Here is a 20210-nt window from a genome sequence, read left to right on the forward strand (position 1 = left end):
TATTGTCAAGCCATAGAGACAAACATACTGATATTTGAAAAAAAAAAAAAAAAAGCTACATAATAGCAATACCAAACTTGCGTAACAGAAGACAGAGTACAATTTAACACTTCCGTGATTTTACAATCAGTTACATCTTTTGTTTTGACTAGAAAACTACAGGTATTTGCTTCTCTGGAGGTTATAAATATGACTGGAACATTTTGACTTTGTAACTGGAAATCATACTGTGAGTTCTGGAAGCCCACTGTAAAATCCTTCTTCAAAGCATGGAAACACATTTTTAACATTTACCTAAGGGGTAATAAGAAGGGCAAAATCGTCTGAGAAGGCCTTAAAAATAGCTATGAAAAGAAGAGAAGCAAAAGGCACAGGAGAAAAGGAAAGATATTCCCATTTGAATGTAGAGTTCCAAACAATAGCAAGGAGAGATAAGAAAGCCTTCCTCAGAGATCAATGCAAAGAAATAGAGGAAAACAACAGAATGGAAAAGACTAGAGATCTCTTCAAGAAAATTAGAGATACCAAGGGAACTTTTCATGCAAAGATGGGCAGAATAAAGGACAGAAATGGTATGGACCTAACAGAAGCAGAAGATATTAAGAAGAGGTGGCAAGAACACACAGAAGAACTATGCAAAAAAGATCTTCACAATCCAGATAATCACGATCCTGTGATCACTCACCTAGAGCCAGACATCCTGGAATTCGAAATCAAGAGGGCCTTAGAAAGCATCACTACAAACAAAGCTAGTGGAGGTAATGGAATTCCAGTTGAGCTATTTCAAATCCTAAAAGATGATGCTGTCAAAGTGCTGCACTCAATATGCCAGCAAATTTGGAAAATTCAGCAGTGGCCACAGGACTTGAAAAGTTCAGTTTTCACTCCAATCCCAAAGAAAGGCAATGCCAAAGAATGCTCAAACTACCACACAATTGCACTCATCTCAAACGCTAGTAAAGTAGTGTTCAAAATTCTCCAAGCCAGGCTTCAACAGTACATGAACCATGAAATTCCAGATATTCAAGCTGGATTTAGAAAAGGAAGCTCATATTCGCTGGATCATTGAAAAAGCAAGACAGTTCCAGAAAAACATCTACTTCTGCTTTATTGACTATGCCAAAGGCTTTGACTGTGTGGACTGCAACAAACTCTGGAAAACTCTGAAAGAGATAGGAATACCAGATCACCTGACTTGCCTCTTGAGAAATCTGTACGTAGGTCAGGAAGCAACAGTTAGAACTGGACATGGAACAAAAGACTGGTTCCAAATCAGGATAGGAATACATCAAGGCTGTATATTGTCACCCTGCTTATTTAACTTCTATGCAGAGTACATCATGAGAAACGTTGGGCTGGAGGAAGCACAAGCTGGAATCAAGATTGCTGGGAGAAATATCAATAACCTCAGATATGCAGATGACCCCACACTTATGGCAGAAAGTGAAGAGGAACTAAAGAGCCTCTTGATGAAAGTGAAAGAGAAGAGTGAAACAGTTGGCTTAAAGCTCAACATTCAGAAAACAAAGATCATGGCATCTGGTCCCATCACTTCATGGCAAATAAATGGGCAAACAGTGTCAGAGTTTAGTTTTGGGGGCTCCAAAATCACTGCAGATGGTGACTGCAGCCATGAAATTAAAAGATGCTTGCTCCTTGGAAGAAAAGTTATGACCAACCTAGACAGCACATTACATAGCAGGGGCGTTCCTTTGCCAACAAAGGTCCATCTATTCAAGGCTATGGTTTTTCTAGTAGCCATGTATGGATGTGAGAGTTGGACTATAAACAAAGCTGAGCGCCGAAGAATTGATGCTTTTGAACTGTGGTGTTGGAGAAAACTCTTGAGAGTCCCTTGGACTGCAAGGAGATCTAACCAGTCCATTCTAAAGGAGATCAATCCTGGGTGTTATTGGAAGGACTGACGCTGAAGCTGAATCTCCAATACTCTGGCCACCTGATGCGAAGAACTGACTCATTGGAAAAGACCCTTATGCTCGGAAAGACTGAAGGCTGGAGAAGGGGATGACAGGGGATGAGATGGTTGGATGGCATCACTGACTCAATGGACATGAGTTTGTGACATGGAGAGTCTGTGACTCTCCTCTGGGAGTTGGTGACAGACAGGGAGGCCTGGTGAGCTGCAGTTCATGGGGTCACAAAGAATCAGACACGACTGAGCCACTGAACTGCACTGAACTGAAGGGGGCATAATTGCCAATCTGATAAATGTGGTATAGTTAATGCTCTTCAAACATTCCTTTTTAGGACTTTTTATCTTTGAGGCCTTTCCTTTTGTTTTTCAAATCAATATCACTGCAAGACATTCCCACAGAAGGGTTCTGTTATCACTAAATTAAGGTAAACTGGAAACAAAAACTTCTACAAGAAAATAGACTCCCTTTATTTCACCAAAGCTTTTTTAATGACCTCAAATGTAAACATTTACATGGTGGACTAAAAAAATTACCTGGCAAATTACCTTAAACAGATAGGTGATTGAAAATAGTGAAATATGTTTAACATATAATGGCTGTGAATGTGGGGAAAAAAAAAAAACCTAAAAATCAAAAAACCTCTTGTAATGCTCTATTTGTCTTAAAAAAATAAAGGCCGCAATGACATAAAACGAGTGTTCCTTCCTAAATCTCCTGCCACTGCTGTGACCCAGCCCTGTCAATTCTGTTTCCCGAATCTCTCCTTCTCAAGTTCACCTCCTCCTCTTGGTCTCCGCTCCCACGGAATGATTTTCGGCTTGCATCATCTCTCTGACTGACCTGTGCTTTTACAATATAATTTATTCTCTGTTTTATTATGAAAATAATACATGTTCATACTAGTAAATTTTTAAAATGCAGCAAAGTAAAAAGGGAGAACTCTAAGATGAAACGCTAACACTGAGAAGCAATCATTGCCTGGAGGAGAAAAGGAAAGCAGGGGCAATTACACAAAGTCGGACTTTCCCCAAGGGCAGACGAACGAGGGACTGTGGCTTACCATCAGGATTCTGAGCTTCTTATATGTACCTTTCCATTAAGGAGTATTAAAGGACTCTATAGAAAACAGATAAACAAGGGCCTACTGTATAGCACAGGGAACTATATTCAATATCTTATAATAATCTAAAGTGGAAAAGAATCTGAAAAATTATTTATTTGTATATATAACTAAATCCATTCCCTTCTCCACTGGACAACGGAATGGCAAACCACTTCAGTAGTCTTGCCTTGAGAACCCCATGAACAGTATGAAAAGGCAAAATGATAGGATACTGAAAGAGGAACTCCCCAGGCCGGTAGGTGCCCAACACGCTACTGGAGATCAGGGGAGAAATAACTCCAGAAAGAATGAAGGGATGGAGCCAAAGCAAAAACAATGCCCAGCTGCGAATGTGACTGGTGATAGAAGCAAGGTCCGATGCTGTAAAGAGCAATATTGCATAGGAACCTGGAATGTCAGGTCCATGAATCAAGGCAAGTTGGAAGTGGTCAAAAAAGAGATGGCAAGAGTGAACATCAACATTCTAGGAATCAGCGAACTAAAATGGACTGGAATGGGTGAATTTAACTCAGATGACCATTATACCTACTACTGCGGGCAGGAATCCCTCAGAAGAAATGGAGTAGCCATCATGGTCAACAAAAGAGTCCGAAATGCAGTACATGGATGCAATCTTAAAAACGACAGAATGATCTCTGTTCGTTTCCAAGGCAAACCATTCAATATCATAGAAATTCAAGTCTATGCCCCAACCAGTAACGCTGAAGAAGGTGAAGTTGAACGGTTCTATGAAGACCAACAAGACCTTTTAGAACTAACACCCCAAAAAAAGATGTCCTTTTCATTATAGAGGACTGGAATGCAAAAGTAAGAAGTCAAGAAACACCTGGAGTAACAGGCAAATTTGGCCTTGGAATACGGAATGAAGCGGGGCAAAGGCTAATAGAGTTTTGCCAAGAGAACGCACTGGTCATAGCAAACACCCTCTTCCAACAACACAAGAGAAGACTCTACACATGGACATCACCAGATGGTCAACACCGAAATCAGATTGATTATATTCTTTGCAGCCAAAGATGGAGAAGCTCTACACAGTCAGCAAAAACAAGACCGGTAGCTGACTGTGGCTCAGATCATGAGCTCCTTATTGCCAAATTCAGACTTAAATTGAAGAAAATAGGGAAAACCACTAGACCATTCAGGTATGACCTAAATCAAATCCCTTATGACTATACAGTGAAAGTGAGAAATAGATTTAAGGGACTAGATCAAATAGACAGAGTGCCTGATGAACTATGGATGGAGGTTCATGACATTGTACAGGAGACAGGGATCAAGACCATCCCCATGGAAAAAAGTAAAAAAGCAAAATGGCTCTCTGAGGAGGCCTTACAAATAGCCGTGAAAAGAAAAAATGCAAAAAGCAAAGCAGAAAAGGAAAGATATAAGCATCTGAATGCAGAGTTCCAAAGAATAGCAAGGAGACATAAGAAAGCCTTCCTCAGAGATCAATGCAAAGAAATAGAGGAAAACAACAGAATGGGAAAGACTAGATCTCTTCAAGAAAATTAGAGATACCAAGGGAACATTTCATGCAAAGATGGGCTCAATAAAGGACAGAAATTGTATGGACATAACAGAAGCAGAAGATATTAAGAAGAGGTGGCAAGAACACACAGAAGAACTATACAAAAAAGATCTTCACAGTCCAGATAATCACGATGGTGTGATCACTCATCTAGAGCCAGACATCTTGGAATGTGAAGTTAAGTGGGCCTTAGAAAGTATCACTACGGAGTAAAGACAATCTCTTTAACAAGTGGTGCTGGGAAAACTGGTCAACCACTTGTAAAAGAATGAAACCAAATCACTTTCTAACACCACACACAAAAATAAACTCAAAATGGATTAAAGATCTAAATGTAAGACCAGAAACTATAAAATCCTAGAGGAGAACATAGGCAAAACACTCTCCAACATAAATCACAGCAGGATCCTCTATGATCCACCTCCCAGAATTCTGGAAATAAAAGCAAAAATAAACAAATGGGATCTAATTAAAATTAAAAGCTTCTGCACAACAAAGGAAAATATAAGCAAGGTGAAAAGACAGTCTTCTGAATGGGAGAAAATAACAGCAAATGAAGCAACTGACAAACAACTAATCTCAAAAATATACAAGCAACTTCTGCAGCTCAATTCCAGAAAAATAAACGACCCAATCAAAAAATGGGCCAAAGAACTAAATAGACATTTCTCCAAAGAAGACATACGGATGGCTAACAAACACATGAAAAGATGCTCAACATCACTCATTATTAGAGAAATGCAAATCAAAACCACAATGAGGTACCACTTCATACCAGTCAGAATGTTTGCGATCCAAAAATCTACAAGCAATAAATGCTGGAGAGGGTGTGGAGAAAAGGGAACCCTCCTACACTGTTGGTGGGAATGCAAACTAGTACAGCCACTATGGAGAACAGTGTGGAGATTCCTTAAATAATTGCAAAAAGAACTGCCTTATGACCCAGCAATCCCACTGCTGGGCATACACACCGAGGAAACCAGAATTGAAAGAGACACATGTACCCCAATGTTCATCGCAGCACTGTTTATAATAGCCAGGACATGGAAACAACCTAGATGTCCATCAGCAGATGAATGGATAAGAAAGCTGTGGTACATATACACAATGGAGGATTACTCAGCCGTTAAAAAGAATTCATTTGAATCAGTTCTGATGAGATGGATGAAACTGGAGCCGATTATACAGAGTGAAGTAAGCCAGAAAGAAAAACACCAATACAGTATACTAACACATATATATGGAATTTAGAAAGATGGCAATGATGACCCTGTATGCAAGACAGCAAAAAAGACACAGATGTGTATAGCGGACTTTTGGACTCAGAGGGAGAGGGAGAGGGTGGGATGATTTGGGAGAATGGCATTGAAACATGTATACTATCGTGTAAGAATCGAATCGCCAGTCTATGTCCAATGCAGGATACAGCATGCTTGGGGCTGGTGCACGGTGATGACCCAGAGAGATGTTATGGGGAGGGAGGTGGGAGGGGGGTTCATGTTTGGGAACGCATGTGCACCCGTGGTGGATTTATGTCAATGTATGGCAAAACCAATACAGTATTGTAAAGTAAAATAAAGTAAAAATAAAAATTAAAAAAAAGAAAGAAAGATACTTTAACCATAAAAAAAGAAAAAAAAGAAAGCATCACTATGAACAAAGCTAGTGGAGGTGATGGAATTCCAGTGGAGCTCTTTCAAATCCTGAAAGATGATGCTGGGAAAGTGCTGCACTCAATATGCCAATAAATTTGGAAAACTCAGCAGTGGCCACAGGACTGGAAAAGGTCAGTTTTCATTCCAATCCCAAAGAAAAGCAATGCCAAAGAATGCTTAAACTACCGCACAATTGCAGTCATCTCACACGCTAGTAAAGTAATGCTCAAAATTCTCCAAGCCAGGCTTCAGCAATACGTGAACCATGAACTTCCGGATGTTCAAGCTGGTTTTAGAAAAGGCAGAGGAACCAGAGATCAAATTGCCAACATCCCCTGGATCATTGAAAAAGCAAGAGAATTCCAGAAAAACATCTATTTCTTCTTTATTGACTATGCCAAAGCCTTTGACTGTGTGGATCACAATCAACTGTGGAAAATTCTGAAAGAGATGGGAATACCAGACCATCTGACTTGCCTCTTGAGAAACCTATATGCAGGTCAGGAAGCAACAGTTAGAACAACAGACATGGAACAACAGACTGGTTTCAAATAGGAAAAGGAGTACGTCAAGGCTGTATATTGTCACCCTGCTTATTTAACTTCTAAGCAGAGTACATCATGAGAAACGTTGGACTGGAAGAAACACAAGCTGGAATCAAGATTGCCAGGAGAAATATCAATAACCTCAGATATGCAGATGACACCACCCTTAAGGCAGAAAGTAAAGAGGAACTAAAAAACCTCTTGATGAAAGTGAAAGAGGAGAGTGAAAAAGTTGGCTTAAAGCTCAACATTCAGAAAACGAAGATCATGGCATCTGGTCCCTTCACTTCATGGCAAATAGATGGGGAAACAGTGGAAACAGTGTCAGACTTTATTTTAATTTCATGGCTGCAGTCACCATCTGTAGTGATTTTGGAGCCCCAAAAAATAAAGTCTGACACTGTTTCCATCTGCATATCTGAGGTTGTCGATATTTCTCCCGGCAATCTTGATTCCAGCTTGTGCTTCCTCCAGTCCAGCGTTTCTCATGATATCCTTTGCATAGAAGTTAAATAAGCAGGCTGACAATACACAGCCTTGATGGACTCCTTTTCCTATTTGGAACCAGGCTGGCAGCCATCAAAGTCAAGGACCTAGAGCAAGTTCCTTTCTTTGTCTCTGCAAGAGGTCTCCTCTGTTGTTTGCTGACTTCCAGTGGAATGCAACAGAAAAAGGCACCAAATGGAGAGAGGAGGCTTTCATTTGCAATAGACGGAAAGCTTCATGAGGGCAGGGTTTTGTCCAGGTTTTATTAAATGCCATATTTCCAGGGTCTATGCATTAAACATTAGCTCGTCAAAAATGAGGTTATGTTCTCTGATTTGTTTGAGAGTTGCTCTCCTACAAATATGCCATTTCACAGCTTTGATTAGTAACGTGTTCTCAAAAATAAGCTCTCATCTCTTGATCTGTTGGTAAATTACTAACTTGTTCAATTCTTCAGTTTCTTCCTCTGTAATATAGCCCAACTTAGAGGAATATGAGAAATAAATGTGAAAAACCATGAAAGAGGCTTTTATCACCAAATTACTATTTCCAAAAGTTGAGGGCTATTGTACATAGAGCACTGATATTTGAAAACTTTTTTTTTATTAAATCTAATACAAACATGTTTATTTGATATTATGTTATCCTAAGTTGCTTCAATCGTGTCCAGTTGTCCTCTGTCCATGGAATTCTCCAGGCAAGAATACTGGAGTCGGTTGCCACTCCCTTCTACAGGGGATAGTCTCGACCCAGGAATCGAACCCAGACTGCCCATATTGCAGGAAGATTCTTTACTGTGAGCTACCAGGAAAGCCCCCTCTCTTTACCTAGATACTTAAAAAGAAAATATATTAGGCATATATAATTAAAAATATATTCAATAGACTTCTTTCATTAATTTTAAATTAGTGATTCTCTATGACTCTTACTTAATTCCACAATTTGAGGTCCACGTGTTTCTATAAAAAGTGTCATAGAAAAAATATAGTAAAATTTTAAATTAAAAAATCTAAATTCAGTTCTTCAGTTATAAGAGCCATATTTTAAAACCTCAACATAGGAATTCCCTGGCGATCCAGTGGTTAGGACCCTGCCCTTTCACTGCAGGTTTAATCCCTGGTCAAGGAACTAAGATCCTAAAAGCCATGGGTACGGCAAAAAAAAAAAAAAAAAAAAAAAAAAAAACCCTATTAGCAAGAGACAAAGAGTGAAGATAGAAATGTTTTCATATTTAAAGCTTATTGAGTATATACATAGAATACAAGATCTACAGTTCAGTTCAGTTCCTCAGTCGTGTCCAACTCTTTGTGACACCATGGACTGCAGCATGCCAGGCCTCCCTTGTCCACCACCAACTCCCAGACTTCACCCAAACCCACGTCCATTGAGTCGGTGATGCCATCCAACCATCTCATCCTCTGTTGTCTAAGGGTACAACTAAAAATTTGGTGACTTTCTAGCAAAAGAAAGGTAAAAGTTGTGGGGAAAAAGTAAAAAAAAAAAATAATTTCTCTTTTTTATATTTCAAACCATGTACAATAGTCAAAAAAAATTTAATATTTAGTCTTTGAAGTCTCCTTCCTATAATAATTTAACTCATATATATTATCAGATTTTAAAAACTGAGTTTACTTTTTAAAAAAGATTATCATGAAAAGTTTGAAAGAACTTTTTTCCTAACAGCAACTACTATTGAGTTGACTAATGAATCAGGCACTGTGCTACAAACTTGCCAAATATTTTCCTATCCTCATAAAAGTCCAGTGAGGTAGGCAGTCTTATCTCCATGTTACAGATAAGATAAGGACAGCTGAGAAAAATTAGGGCCATTCTGCAAGGTCACAGGGCTTCGTTAAGTTGTGGAACAGGAATTCACAAAGGCCATGGAAACTCCAAGATCTCTCCTGAAAGTATTCTATGGCTAATGTATATATCCTGCGACTTTAAAATCCACTGGACTTTGGAAATTCTAGGAACTACCTGGGGAAGAATGGTTTGGCAATCTAATAGGCTACAATGGAGAAAACATGCTCACGGGAAGGAAAGAGTTAGGCTCTGGGCTTGGCTGTCTCATAATCAGTCATGACCCTCTTTGGAAATAAGATAAACGCTCTAGGACTTCTAAGGTAAACAAAAGCAACAGGTTGACATGATTTTCAAGGTCTGTCTGGCTCTAACAGTTGGCTGAGATTTAGGAAATGTGCTAACACTATTTTTGAAGTTAAAAAAAATTCTTCTCTTAAATCCAAACTAAACCTTCTTAAGAGTTTGCACTTCCTTGTGCTCCCTTATATCCGATGACATCTTCCTTCCACAACTGTGCCTTCAGCCCTGGAAAAATCCAGAGGTCCAGAAAGAACACCTTTGTATATAAAGGATGTTTAATAACAAAAATAAAACTAAAAAATTTTAAAAGGCAAAGAGGCTCTGTTCTACAGTTTGGAGCTGATAGCTCCATGAAGAAAAGTAGAAAACGAGAAAATTGACCGGCCACAGAAGCAATCTAATTTTTTTTCTTTTACTTTTTTTACTTCTTTTGCTTTTTAAATTTTCTTAAGCAAACCCTTTGGTGTCTCATTTCATCTAGTTACAGGTGAAGAGGGGATAAGATTCGGTCTGTGGAACTCCAGAGAACATATTAATGAGCTATAGAAAGTCACAGAGAAAGAAACATTAGGTCAAGGTAACCGTCTAACAGAGCAATCTAATAATGGAACCAGCTGCGTCATAAAGAAGGGAACTCCCTGTCACTGGAAGTATTCAAGCAGGACAGGTCCAAGTTGTGACCTCCCAAACCACAAGGAATAACCCTGTGTATGTTTTTAATTGGGATATAATTGACATATTATATAAGTTTCAGGCGAACAGCATAATGACTCAGTAGATATATATATAGCGAAATGACAACTATAATGTCTAGTTAACATCTATCAATGTGCATAGCTACAAATTTTTTAGTGTGATGAGAACTTTAAGATCTACTCTCTTAGTAACTTGCAGATATACAACAGAGTACTATTAACTATAGTTACCAGGCTATACATTACATCCACAGAACTCACTTTATAACTGGAAGGTTGTACCTTTTCGACGACCTTCACCCATTGTGCCCATCCCCCGATACAGTCTTCTTTAATACAAGTATTTCTCCTCAAAATTGCTTCCATAGGGAAATAAGAGTACTAACATAAAAGACGTAGATGTGTCGTCATTTCCTTTAAAAAGTCATAGAACAGTATGATCAGTTCAGCTCAGTTCAGTTCAGTCACACAGTCGTGCCTGGCTGTTTGCGACCACATGGACTGCAGCACACCAGGCCTCCCTGTCCATCACGAACTCCTGCAGTTCATGCAAACTCATGTCCATTGAGTCGGTGATGCCATCCAACCATCTCATCCTCTGTCGTCCCCTTCTACTACCTTCAATCTTTCCCAGTATCAGGGTCTTTTCCAATGAGTCAGTTCTTCGCGTCAGGTGGTCAAAGTATTGGAGTTTCAGCTTCAGCGTCAGTCCTTCCAAAGAACACCCAGGACTGATCTCCTTTAGGATGGACTGGTTGGATCTCCTTGCAGTCCAAGGGACTCTCAAGAGTCTTCTCCAACACCACAGTTCAAAAGCATCAATTCTTCGGCGCTCAGCTTTCTTTATAGTCCAACTCTCACATCCATACGTGGCTACTGGAAAAACCATAGCCTTGACTAGACGGACCTTTGTTGGCAAAGTGATAGTATGACCTTATTTTTGTGAAATAAAACCAAAAAAATAGAAGAAAACCCGCCAAGACCAACAACTATTCCATTTAGTTATATATATTTGTGAGATTTAGATATATAGCTATGGGAAAATGGTGGGTCAGTGAGGAAGGAAAGCAGAGGGACGACTCTGACTTTTGATGTTCAGTCACGCAGTTGTGTCCGACTCTTTGCGACCTCATGGACGGCAGCACGCCAGGCTTCCCTGTCCTTCACTACCTCCCGGAGTTTGCTCAAATTCATGTCCCTTCACACTTACATAATTTGGTGCTGGTTTTTTTTTGTACAGGAAGGACATATTACTTTGTAATTATGAGCCAATTTTTTAATTAAAAAAAAATGAAACATCTGCAACTCTGACAACATTTCACTACATCTTATTCAGAGGTTCATTCCTTCCCCTGAGTCCAGCTGTCACAGTGAACTGCTGCACTGCAGTCCCAATCCCCTTCTTTATCCGGGCAGAGCTGCTCTGTGGCCCTCAGGGAACCTTCTCTTAGTTCTTGTTCTTGGCTGTTCCACTGAATCTTTGTTCTTGTACTGTTCTGACCTGCAGAGTCTTGGCTGATTTTCCCTGGCTGCCCAAACGTGACTCATGTCATCTCCAGACTCAAGGAATGGGCTGTTGCCATGGAATAAGCTCTGTCTGTGGGTTAGAAACATCTGCGTTTGAATACGCATTATCCTTTATTAGGATAATGACAACACTCAGCTGTGATTGTTGTTTAGCCCCTCAGTCATGTCCAACTCTTTGCAACCTGTGAACTGCAGTCTGTCAGGCTCCTCTGTCCATGGGATTTTTAGGCAAGATACTACATCTCAACCTCAGGTTCCTCGTTCGTGCAAAGGAAATAATGGCCTCAGATAGGGTTTTTTTTGATGGTTAAACTAAGTAGTTCAAGGAAAGCTTACTTGTATTATTAAACACAACCTGTGTCTGGTTCCCAGTAAGAGCTCAATAACCAGATGTTACTATTCGATTGGCCAAAAAGTTCATCTGGGTTTTTCTCAGATGCAAAACCCAAACTGACCAAATTTGGAAAAACCCGAATTAACTTTTTTGGCCAACCCTGTACTTGGTTATGCCGCTGCTGTTGTCTCTACTTGGGTATTTCTAAGAATCCCAGAAAATGAGGTGACATACAAAGTAATATAATACAACCAAGAAGGTACCTAAGTCGAGACATTATTCTTCTCACTATACATAAATATTATTTTTAGTTAATACTGTGCTATGAATTTAGACAACAGCACAAAGCTAGAAAACTATTTATTATTTCTAGGAGAACATCATTTCTGGTATTCCATTTCACTTTGTGATTTCACAAATGGAAGGTCAGCTTCCTGTTTCCACTGCAAATTGCCAACTGGGATAAATGCCAAATAAAATCAAACTTAAAGTGTGTGTGTAGGGGGAGGGGGGTGTGTGGGAATCACTGAAAAACAAAACAAATACCTAATGAAAATCCTGTCTTGGAATTATGATCAAATAAAACCAAAAAGTTCCAGTAATCCCTGGGGGGGGCAGGGGGGCGGGGGAATCTACAGCTGTACCTGATTGCGGTGCCACCTTTGAAATGTGCATTCATTTATCCATTTAGTTTAATTTTGATCTTGAAATCTCCCTCTCCCCCAAGAGAATTCATCAAGCTCACATGGAAATACTCTAGCTCCAAAGAACCTACAGTTAGAAAAAGGAATCCTTTGGCTTTGGGTTTAATAACCAGTAATATGCCCACACAGGTGAACACCACAACAGAATTTCCCTTGGCCTCAGGAAACCAGCGCATTCCAATAAAGACTGCTAAACAGAATGCCAATAAGGGTCACATCACAAAATTTTCCCTTTTCTAGGATCTCCTTGTTCTATAGCAGCGTGGAATCAGCAGATCTGAGGGGACTCTGGTGATCAAAGAGCAGGTGCCAGGAGTGGATGTAAAAAAACTGCCACACTTTCCGAGGAGCCTTGGGGTGGGTTCATGCTGGATGTTTCAGAGAACCTCCCATGCTTCCCCCCAGTGCCAGGAAGACAATGGTACTGCCACAAAATGGATGCCTACTGTGTAGAATGTGTGCCTTGTATTTATAAAACAAGACAGGCTTTTGTTGCATCTATAGATTGCCCATGTGGGAGTCTGGTTCCCTCTTCGACAAATCAGGATGCTGAGTCACAGCCTGAGAAAGTTCCATGGGAATCAACAGCACTGCCAATAGTAATATACACCTCAGCTATAAACTGAAGGGAAGCAGAAACGGGAACTTGCTCTGGGAGATAAGTGAACTGCATTCTGCTAAGAGTAATCAGCCAAATCCTATAAATATAACATTTAAATATTAGGAAGTTTTACTGCTTGTCAATTAAGAATAAGCTGATAAATATAGCAATGCAGAAGTTAACCAAAATCTGCAAATACAAATGCTAAGAAATGACTAAGTGCTTAGTAGCTTGCAGACTCCCTTTTGGTATGTATTGATAGTTTATTTAACTTAATACCATCAACTAATTAGCTGTATTAGCTTTCTATGGCTGCTGTCACAAATGACTACAAACTTGGTAGCTTAGAACAACACAAACATATTCTCTTACAGTTCCAGAGGTCAGAAGTCCACAATCAGTCACACACTCCCTGCAGACTCTCTTCCCTTGCCTTTTCCAGCGGCGAGAGCTGCTTTCTTCCATCTTCAAAGCCAACAGAGCAGTATATGGTTTCACTGTCACACCACATTCTTCTCTGCAGTTAAATATCCCTCTGCAGTAAACTCTCCTCCTCCTCATGGGAGCACTGAGACTGCATTCAGAAGCCCACCCAGATTATCCAGGATAATCTTCCCATCTCCAGAGTCTTAATCTTATCTTCGAGGTCTTTAAGCCTGAGAAGGTTAACATTCCCAGGTCCATGGATTAGAACCTGGGTATCTATGAACAGGCTTCCCCAGTGGCTCAGTGGTAAAGAATCTGCCTGCAATGCAGGAAACACAGGAGACACGGGTTTGATCCCTGGGTTGGGAAGATCCCCTGGAGAAGGAAACCCACTCTGGTATTATGGCCTGGAAAATCCTATGGACAAAGGAGCCTGAAAGGCTACAGTCAATGGAATTGCAAAGAACTGGACATGACTGAGAAACTAACACACATCTTTGAACAGCAAGAAGGTCAAACCAGTCTGAGCACCAGGGAAGCCCCAAAGGAAATCAACCCTGAATATTAATCGGAAGGACTGATGCTGAAGCGCCAATACTTTGGCCACCTGACGCAAAGAGCCGACTCACTGGAAAATACCCTGATGCTGGGAAAGACTGAAGGCAGGAGGAGAAGAGGGTTACAGAGGAAGCAATGGGAGGATGGCATCACTGACTTGATGGACATGAATGTGAGCAAATTCCAGGAGATAGTGAAGGACATGGAGGCCTGGTGTGCTGCAGTCCATGGGGTTGCAAAGAGTTGGACACGACCCAGCAACTGAACAACAGTCTTTGGGGGGTCATTATTTAGTCTGCCACACTGGATAAATTCGCTTTTGTGTCATAAATTATTGTAGAATGAGCAGCATATTGCAGTGTCTTCGTTTCCCATATCTAAGTCATTGCTGCGTCCACGCACTGCATTGTCTGTGTTAAAGTTCACTCCTGGCAGTGACTGACAGCATGTATTTCTCAAGAAAACACCTCAAAATTTTACTCAGAACTATCCTGAAATCTACAGGAGCAATGAAAATACTACAGACATAAGCTCTCATTTTATGTTCAATGACTCCAAAATAGCTTCTTGGAGGTGTAGGTATTGTAAGGAAAAATTTTAACAGGAGGGATTTCTAAACAGTTCATCTCATTTTCATATCTGATTTCTTTAATTGTCACGGAAATCAGTCACTGTTTATGACCAAAGCCACATAATCCTCCAAATATTTTTTTCTTTTATGAGAGCCCTGTAGCATACCCAGAAATCTTTTATTTTTAAGTCGGTTAATTTTTTTTTTAATATATTTCAGTCAAAATGAATCATATGCTCAGACTTTCCAGTGACATTTGCAGAAAAAAGCACTAGGATAATATATTTAAAAGATGTACATATTTCAGCATAACAACAAAATATTTCAGAGATACAGGTCTTCTGAAGAAATAGAAAATTTTGATTTATTAAAGCCATTTAAGCAAAACAAGAAACTAAAGCATAGCTACTTTAAACATTTTCAAGCAGAAATATAAAGATGCCAGGGATCTTATTCTCAGATCTAAGTCTCTAGAGAAAAATGGAGGAAAAATAAGGCTGAAAAAATACAACCCTGAAAAAAGTCAAGTTCAGTATATACAGTAATGTTCTCCTAAAGGCCTAGTGAGTGAAACACAACATTCATGATCAGCAGAAATGGTCCGCTGACAAAAAACAATTATGAGCGGCATGAAATTATAATATGCTCTAACTCAACTTCTCTCTTCCTTCCAACTTTGAAAATATATTCTAATAACCTTTAACTGCTTTTAAACAACTTTAGACACACACATATCCTTTTCTGATAATGTTATTTCAATGTCGTAAATTAGACATGGCATCACAACTCCTCCTACCATTATGGATTTGGATTCTTTCAGAAAGAATAACCTTATATCAGGCATATATTTAAAAAAATCAGTTTCACAGATACCCACAATTTAGTTGTCTTACCATCCAGTATGCAGGTGTATTTTTTCCAATGAATATATGCTGTCTGTGTCCTTGGGAAGTGACATTGCTCAAAACTAGGATTTCGGGAGTAGGAGACTAGTAATATCTACTTTGAAATATTTCCTTTCTAAAATTAGTGTAGAACTCTGGGGTAATTCATTTGAGTGTCAGGGTAAACCAAACAGATTTTTGAAGACAAATCCTGGCCTTCCTTTTATTTATCTGAGGGCCCACCTCTAGGATGATGATCTTCCAACCACATGGCAGTCTCCGTCTGGGTATTCAAAAAATAAAAAAAGAAAAACCTCACCAGTGGTCATCTCTCAAGTATAATAAGTCCCCGACACATGAATGAGTTATGTTCCGAGAGCGCATTTGTAAGTCCAACGATGTTAGTTAGCCTAGGTACTGAACAAACACAATCAGCTATATAATACTGTACTATAATAGGCTTATAATACTTTTCACACAAATAACACCAGAAAACAAACACAAACAACTAAGAAAACTTTTTTAATCTTACAGTACAGTACCTTGAAAAGTACAGTAGCTGGCATTCAGGGGCTGGCACCCAGTGAACAGGGAAGAAGAGTTACTGAGGGGAGGAGGGGGAGGCAGCGGGAGACGGCAGAGCTGAAGGCTCATCAACAGTAAGACACGGAGGGCGAGCTGCAGTTTCACTTACGCTAGACTCGATTCACATCTTCGAGAGTTTGCAACCTGAAGGCTCACGTGCAGGGGTCTTATTGTATACTAGCCTGCTCTTAACTTACCAAAAAGAACACCTGCCGTTTAATAAAAACATAATATTTCATCTTTTTCCCTATCTGGCTCAGAATTCCCGGAACATCTGGCAGTCTCCTGAGTGATGGGAGTATCTTTATATGCCAATGAGGTGACTCCTGGTATGTGTGTGGAGGAGGCATAGGGAGGGGAGCTGGCCAGATACTTTCAAGATAGGGTCTGGTCACCAGAAACATCACAACGTGATTATAAGCTTGGAACTTTCAGCCCCACCCCCAGACCTTGAGAAAAGAGAGAAAGAGGAGAGGGGCAGGAGATGAAAGTTCAATCACCAATGGCCAATAATTCAATTAATCGTGCCTGCGTGTGTATGTTCGCCCCTCAGTCGTGTTTGACTCTTTGTGACCCCATGGACTGTAGCCCACCAGGCTCCTCTGTCTGTGGATTTCTCCAGGCAAGAATACATGAGTGGGTTGCCATTTCCTTCTCCCGGGGATCTTCCCAACGCAGGGATTGAACCCGGGTCTGCCGCATTGCAGGCAGATTTTTACAATCTGAGCCACCAGGGCAGCCTACCCAGTGAAATCTCCATAAAAAGCCCTTAGATGATGGAGTTCAGAGAGCTTGGTGAACACATCAATGTTCTGGGAGAGAACAGAACCCAGAGAGCATATGGATGCTCTATTTACCCCCACCTGCATACTCTGCCTGACACTTCTCTTCCACTGGGCTGTTTCTAAGTGGCATCCTTTATAATAAACTGGCAAATATACGTAAAATGTCTCCCTGAGTCCTGTGAGTCATTCTGGTGAATTCAGACTTGAGCAGAGGATCATGGGAACCAAACGCATAGCCAAGTTGGTTTTATATATGGGTTGACTAGGGATGTGGAACTTCACAAGCAGCATCTGGAGTGAGGGCAGTCATGAGAAACTGAGCCCTTAAGCTTGTGGAGTCTGACACTGACTCAGAGACGTGCTAGGACCAGAACTGGACTGAATGGCTGGACACCCAGCTGATATTGGAGAATCTGAGAATATCAGATTCTAGACTTTGCCAGAGAGCCAATTTTGAGCACAGCAGAGACAATGGTGCTGAGACTGATAAAGATCTGCATGAAAAACAGGCAGGCTACACTTTCCTATGATGAGAGTTGGATGACTGAAGGCATGCTGGCAAGTTCTGCTTAGCCCAGGTGGTGGTTTACTTGTTAAGTCATGTCCGACTCTGAGACTCCATGGACTGTAGTTCTTCAGGCTCCTCTGTACATGGAATTTTCCAGGCAAGAATCCTGGAGTGGATTGCCATTTCCTTCTCTGGGGGATCTTCCCTACTCAGGGATCAAACCTAGGTTTCCGGCATTGCAGGCAGATTCTTTACCAACTGAGCGACCAGGAAAGCCCAAGTGACTTAATGACTGAGCATTTAAAATGGGGATATTTCACATTAAAATCCAGAATTCAGGGGACTTCCCTGGCAGACCAGCAGTTTTAACACTCTGGGCCTCCAATGCAGAAGATGTGGGTTCAATTTCTGGCTGGGGAACTAAGATCCCACAAGCCGAGGTCAAAAAGTAAATTGGGTTTTAGGTTCACCCTGAAGCATTAGAAGACACAGTGGCAGTGGACCAGAGCCCCAAATGACAAAACAGGGTGGCAGGGAGAACGAGCAGCTACCCGCTGTGACGTCGGGCCGAGCTGTGTGGCCACCAGTCCCGTCCGTCTGTACAGTGACCCCAGGCTGAAGGCTGGCAGCTACCACTCGGCACCCACTCACTTACACCACCACTCTGGTCCCTAAAGGCACTGTTTGCATGTTTTGCTACGGAGAGCACAAGGTTTTATTCTTAGGTCAATTCAGATCATCAGGAAGCTGCAGTCTCAGACTACGTTGTGTCGGCCTACTACAGAATGTCTTTGAGTCATGTTCTGGCATCAAATCCTCTATTTTCACTCACAGTCACTGCAATAAACTGCTATCATGGACGTTAAAGACACTACCCCTACTTGTTTTGTTTTTCAGTGTTCCTTTTATCTAGGTTGTAAATCATATATAATTTTAGAAATAAGGGCTTTGCACCTGGGGAACTGGTATATGCTCCACTGATGTATGGAAGGGAGGATGAGATGGTTGGATGGCCTCACAGAGTCAATGGACATGAACTTGGCAAACTCCAGGAGATAAGTGAGGGACAGGGAGGCCAGGCATGCTACAGTCCATGAGGTCACAAAGAGTCGGACAAGACTTAGCGATTGAACAACAACGTGGAAAGGAGTCCCTTTATTTCACCAAACATCAAGTACTCCTCCATCAGTATCCTCGGGGGACTGGTTTAGGATCTGCAGCCAGAGACCAAAATTCATGGATGTGCAAATCCCACATTTGGCCCTCCATATTGGCTAGTTGTGCATCCGTGGATTCAACCAACCTTGGATCCTGTATTAATTCTTAGATCCACAGCTGAGTGAATCCAGGGGTGTAGAATATGCAGGTTCAGAGAGCTGATCGTACCTTTAATTTTTTTTTAATCTGCATATAAGTGGACAGAGCAATTAAAATGCATGTTTGCTCAAAGGTCAACTGTAGTTCTCAGTCAACTACACAACTGTGCTCCTGAGTATTCTATTTTTCTTCTCAATTTATATGTTGCCTGGCTGGCAACATATAACTTTCAGTTTTTAATTAGTATTTTACAATTTTTTTATAAGGGCGACAAAGAAAAAAATATACTAACGTGGATCATTGCAACCTCACTGCCTGTGGTACCTCCTAAAGGGAACTCTGGGTTTGAGTCTCAGTTTTTCCCCCTTTCTTTGGCTCTGGGTTTATTGACAGAAGTGTGAGAAATAAATTAGAAGAAGGAGAGAAATGGAGAAGAACATACAGTGAGAGAAGAAACAGAAGAAAAAACACCTAACAAAGAAGGGGAAAGAGAGGACTGCCTGGATTTGCAGAGGCCCATGGTGACTGCAGCCATGAATTCAGAAGACGCTTATTTCTTGTCAGGAAAGCTATGACAAACCTAGACAGTGTTCAAAAGCAGAGACATCACTGTGTCAACGAAGGTTCGTATACTCAAGGCTATGGTCTTCCCACTGATTATGTACAGTTTTGAGAGTTAGATTGTAAAGAAGGCTGAGCATCAGAGAACTGATGCCTTTGAACTGTGGTGCTGGAAAAGACTCATGAGAGTCCCTTGGGCAGCAAGATCAAACCAGTCCATCTTAAAGGAAATCAACCTTGAATACTCTTTGGAAGGACAGATGCTGAAGCTGAAGCTCCAATCCTTTGGCCACCTGATGCAAAGAACTGACTCACTGGAAAAGACCCTGATGCCAGGAAAGATTGAGGGCAGAAGGAGAAGAGGGTATCAGAGGATGAGATGGCTAGATGGTATCATCTATGCAATGGACATGAACTTGGGCAAACTCCGGGAGATAAAGACAAGGAGGCCTGGCATGCTGCAGTCCGTGGGGTTGCAAAGAGTCAGGTATCACTGGATGACTGAACATTGTGTTTCAAGAAGTCAGAGATAGTTTGGGAGGATAACTGATAGCTATGTTCAGAGAGACAGGGAAAGGATTTTTTAAAGTTCTATTATATATACTGCATGTACTCCCCTCTTGGATATTTTCTGAAAGGTGAAGTAAATACTTGAATTATTTTTAATTATTTTCACTGTCATACTTATTTCTTTGAATGTGACTTAATGCTCGGACTGGGCCAAAACAAGTCTGCCCATATAGATGGGATTCATAAACGTAGTTTTTATAAGGT

The 20210-nt window shown here is 40.7% G+C and overlaps 1 protein-coding gene across 4 annotated transcripts in view; it reads right to left on the minus strand.

The window, feature by feature from the left end:
* The window catches only part of NCOA7 (nuclear receptor coactivator 7), a 157165-nt gene that overhangs the window by 82252 nt on the left and 54703 nt on the right, over positions 1-20210 (minus strand). The gene's annotated exons all lie outside the window — the stretch shown is intronic.

The sequence above is a fragment of the Capra hircus genome, chromosome 9 (assembly GCF_001704415.2).
Source record: "Capra hircus breed San Clemente chromosome 9, ASM170441v1, whole genome shotgun sequence".
Classification (NCBI taxonomy): Eukaryota; Metazoa; Chordata; class Mammalia; order Artiodactyla; family Bovidae; genus Capra; species Capra hircus.